The sequence below is a fragment of the Lingula anatina genome, unplaced genomic scaffold (genome assembly GCF_051362555.1).
Source record: "Lingula anatina isolate TDL-2025a unplaced genomic scaffold, LinAna3.0 unanchor82, whole genome shotgun sequence".
In the NCBI taxonomy this organism is placed as follows: domain Eukaryota; kingdom Metazoa; phylum Brachiopoda; class Lingulata; order Lingulida; family Lingulidae; genus Lingula; species Lingula anatina.
Genome location: NW_028257603.1, coordinates 2805300 through 2810116, shown reverse-complemented (window position 1 = coordinate 2810116; position 4817 = coordinate 2805300). Strand labels below are relative to the sequence as shown.

Here is a 4817-nt window from a genome sequence, read left to right as displayed (position 1 = left end):
TTATTAAAAAATTCTTAGAAGAAGGTGACATTCAACCTAGTCATTTAAAAGCATTAGAAAGTCATTTAAGAAGTTTAAGTACACAAGATATGGTTAATGCTATGATTGGTGGAATTGAAACTAGTGAAATTGGTGTGGAAATGGTGGATAATTATCCATTTGCATGTGATCCATTACCAAATGTTTTATTTCAAAGAGATGCATTTGCTTCAGTTGGTTGTGGTGTAACATTACATACAATGGCAAATAAAACAAGACAAAGAGAGACTTTGTTTGCTGAAGCATTTTTAAAATATCATCCAAGATTTAAAGATACTGGATTAAAATTCTACTTTTCAAGAGATGAAAAATATCATATTGAAGGTGGAGACATTATGGTATTAAGTGATGATGTTTTACTTGTTGGTGTAACTGAAAGAACACAAATGGAAGCTGTAAAACTTTTAGCTAAAAATATTTTTAATGATGAAGAAACAACTTTCAAAAAAATTTATGCAATTGATGTTCCTAAAAAAAGAGCATATATGCATTTAGATACAGTTATGACAAATGTTGATTATGATAAATTTGTTATTCATCCAACAATTTTTGATGATATTGATCAATTTAAAATTTATGATGTAACAGAAGATGATGCTACATTAATTAATGAAGGTTTAATTGAATTCTTTACAGAATTAATTGGAAAAGAACCAGTATTTATTAAATGTGGTGGTGAATCTCCAATTGCAGCAGGAAGAGAGCAATGAAATGATGGTACTAATTGTATTACAATTAGACCAGGTGTAGTTATTGCTTATTCAAGAAACTGAGTAACTAATAAATTAATGAGAGATGCTGGAATAAAAGTTATTGAAGTTCCTTCATCTGAATTATCAAGAGGTAGAGGCGGTCCTAGATGTATGACAATGCCTATAATTAGAGATAAGAAATAATATTACAATATGGTTAATTTAAAAGGTAGAAATTTTGTAAAATTATTAGATTTTACTCCTCAAGAAATTCAATATTTATTAGATTTATCAAGAGATTTAAAAAGAGCTAAATATGCTGGAACAGAAGTACAAAGAATGAAAGGTAAAAATGTTTGTCTTTTATTTCAAAAAGATTCAACTAGAACTCGTTGTGCTTTTGAAGTAGGTGCACTTGATCAAGGAGCACATACTGTTTATTTAGGACCTTCAGGATCTCAATTTGGTAAAAAAGAATCTGTTGAAGATAGTGCAAAAGTTTTAGGTAGAATGTTTGATGGAATACAATTTCGTGGTTATGAACAAAAAGTTGTTGAAGAACTTGCAGAACATGCTGGTGTTCCGGTTTGAAATGGTTTAACAAATGAATTTCATCCAACACAAATTCTAGCAGACTTTTTAACAATTCTTGAAGAGAAAAAAACTCTAAAAGGTATTAGATTTGCATACTATGGTGATGCAAGAAACAATATGGGAAATTCTTTAATGGTAGGATGTGCAAAAATGGGAATGCATTTTGTATGTGTTGCTCCAAAAGAATTATGACCAGAAAAAGATTTAATTGATAAATGTAATGAAATTATTTCAAAAGAAGAAACAGGAGCAACATTAACATTTGAAACAGATCCTATTAAAGGTGCAAAAGGTGTAGATGTAATTTATACTGATGTTTGAGTTTCAATGGGAGAACCTGAAGAAGTTTGAAAAGAAAGAATTACACAATTAAAAGATTATCAAGTTAACATGAATGTTATTAAAGCTGCAAAAGAAGATGTAATGTTTTTACATTGTTTACCAGCTTTCCATGATTTAAATACAAAGATTGGAAAAGACATTTATGATAAATTTGGTTTAACTTCAATGGAAGTTTCTGATGATGTATTTAGGTCAAAACATTCATTTGTTTTTCAAGAAGCAGAAAACAGACTTCATACTATTAAAGCAATTATGCTTGCAACAATAGGAAGTTAATTTTTTAAAAAAGAGTAAAAAATTAACTTTTTTACTCTTTTTTTATTTATTTAAGGTTTTAAATTTTTTATTAAAAAAAATTAAAAAAAGAAGAAAGGGAAAAATGAATAGTTTAAAGAAAAAAAGAAGATTTAAACTACCACATGCATTGACATTATTATTTATAATTGCAGTGTTTTTTGGTATTTTAAGTTTAATTTTTAGTTGAGCTGGTCTTACTTTAGGTGATGGTTATAAATATATTGTTACACAAGAAACAATAGATAAATTGAAATTAGAATCTACTGGTAAAGCTTTTAAAGAACTAGTTGAAAAAAAAGATCCAACAACAATAATTGGTTCTGAAATTGTTGTTGAAGATACTCCAATTTTAGGTTCAGGTATTATAGATTGATTTACAGCAATTCCTCTAGGTATGGTAAAAGGTATATGAATAATTATCTTTTTATTTGCACTTGGTGGTTGAATTAATGTATTGGTTAAATCTCAAGCACTTGAAGCAGTTATTGGTAGAGTTTCAAAATTGTTTCATAAAGATTTTAAAAATATTGATAAAAATTTATATGCTCAATCAAAAATTACATATTATAAAGAATTAATGAAAGAAGGGATACGTCAAACATGGATTATTATTCCATTGATGTTTTTCTTTTCATTCTGTGGTATGTCATATGGAATGGCAGAAGAATCAATAGCATTTTATGCAATTGTTATTCCACTTGCTTTAGCAGCAGGTTTTGATGTATGAACAGGATTCTTAATAATTTTTATTGGTGCTGGTGCTGGTGTTATGGGATCAATTGTTAACCCATTTTCAGTTGGTGCAGCAGTTTCTGCAGTTAATGGAGAAGAGGTAATTTTAAATGGTACAACTGAAAAATTTGCTACAAATTTATCTGATGGTATGGCATGAAGAGTTGTTGGTTGATTAGTATTTACAGCTTTTGTTACTGTATTTACAATGGTATATGCTGCAAAAGTAAAAATTAATAAAGAAAATTCAAAAACAAAAACTTTATTTGCAATGCATAAAGAAATGTTTAGTGTTAAAACTGGAGATGCTATTCCTGTTTTAACTCAAAGAAGAAAAATAACAGCAATAATATTTTTTATGACATTTATCATTATGATTTTAGGAATGTTACAATGAGATGGTCTAGTTTCAAATGGTAAAAATACTTATGCTGGTGGTGATATGTGAAATCTTGATGCAGATTATGGATTTAATAACAACAAAGGAACAAGTTGAATTCATAATTCAGCAATAACTGGTCATACTGATAGTACATATGAAACTGCATGAACATTTGGTGGTTGATATATGGGTACATTAGCTGCTTATTTTGTAATTGTTTCACTTATTATGGCAATTATTAACAAAACATCAGAAACAAAATATATTGAAACAATGGTTGATGGTGCAAAAGATATGATGGGTGTTTCATTAGCAATTGGAATTGCTGCTGCAATACCAGTTGTTTTGAAAAAAACAAATATGCAAACATTATTTGCAAATTGATTATCTTCAGGATTAAAAAGTGTTGAAAGTGGTAAATCAATTTTAACACCAGTTTTATCATATATATTGTTTATTCCATTAACATTTGTAATTCCTTCAACATCTGGTTTAGCAAATGCAACATTCCCAACTATTGGAACAAGTTTTGCAGAATTAGGACAAGAAGGAAAAGGATTAATTTCTGGAACTATAACTTCATATTCATGAGGTGCAGGATTAGCTAACTTAATTGTTCCTACATATGGTGTTGTTATTGGTGCTTTAGCTGTAACAAAGATTCCATATGATAAATTTGTTAAATGAATTATAAAACCAGTATTTATATTATTCTTATTAGGATTAATTATGACAATACTTGGTGGATCAATTGCAATGGCACAAGAAGGTACAGAAGGTACAAGAATATTTTAATTTTTAATTAAAGATATTTTTTAATAGAAAGTGAGATTTAAAAAGTCTCACTTTTTATTTTTAAATTATAAAAAAACAAAAAAAATAATAAAATATAATTATGAATAAGATAATATGTTCAAATTGTTATTTGTCTTTTAATAGAAATCAAGTTTCAATTTTTGAATTTAAATATAGAGGTATTATTTTTTGAATTATTTTTATATTATTTTTTCTATTAAGTATTTTCTTTCTTTTATTACCAAAAAATATAGAAAAAAGATATTTATGTTCAAATTGTAAAGTTTTATATATTTAAAAAAAATACTTAAATTATTTTTAATATAAAATAATAATAATTAGTATCATATTTACAATTTTAAAAAGTTGTATTTGGTACTGTAGCCAAGTGGTTAAGGCAGAAGTCTGCAAAACTTCTACGCGTTGGTTCGAATCCAATCAGTACCTCCATTTAATTTTTGGGCTTGTAGTTTAGTGGTAGAATACTTGACTTGCACTCAGGAGACGCCAGTTCAATTCTGGTCAGGTCCACCATTTTAATCTATTTATAATTTAATTTTATTAAATAATATTAATTAAATTGTGATATATTAATTTTATGGTACATATATTATAGTGGCAGTATACCAAGCTTTGCTTGGAGACCGCGGTCCGATTCCGCGTATGTACCACTTTTTATTTATTTAGTATAAATAAAAAGAATTTTATTTATTGATTATTGTTTTACCTATTTATTTAAATATAATATTTTACGGAAAGTAGCTTAGATGTATAAAGCACTCGGTTTGGGACCGAGAGATCGCAAGTTAGAGTCTTGTCTTTCCGACCATTTCAAAAATTTTTATTTTTAAATATAATTTAATGATTTAATATATTTAAAAAACATGAATTTTATTCAAAATAACAAACTATATTTTAAAATTATTAATTTAACATTAATAAAA

The 4817-nt window shown here is 27.0% G+C and overlaps 2 non-coding genes across 2 annotated transcripts; both read left to right on the top strand.

Annotated features, from left to right (window-relative positions):
- Positions 1 to 4247: 4247 nt before the first annotated feature.
- Trnac-gca (transfer RNA cysteine (anticodon GCA)) lies at positions 4248 to 4320 on the top strand. The gene has a single exon. It is a non-coding gene; the product is annotated as a tRNA-Cys (tRNA).
- A 13-nt stretch (positions 4321 to 4333) lies between these two features.
- On the top strand, positions 4334 to 4404 carry Trnaa-ugc (transfer RNA alanine (anticodon UGC)). Its single transcript has one exon. It is a non-coding gene; the product is annotated as a tRNA-Ala (tRNA).
- Positions 4405 to 4817: the final 413 nt, after the last annotated feature.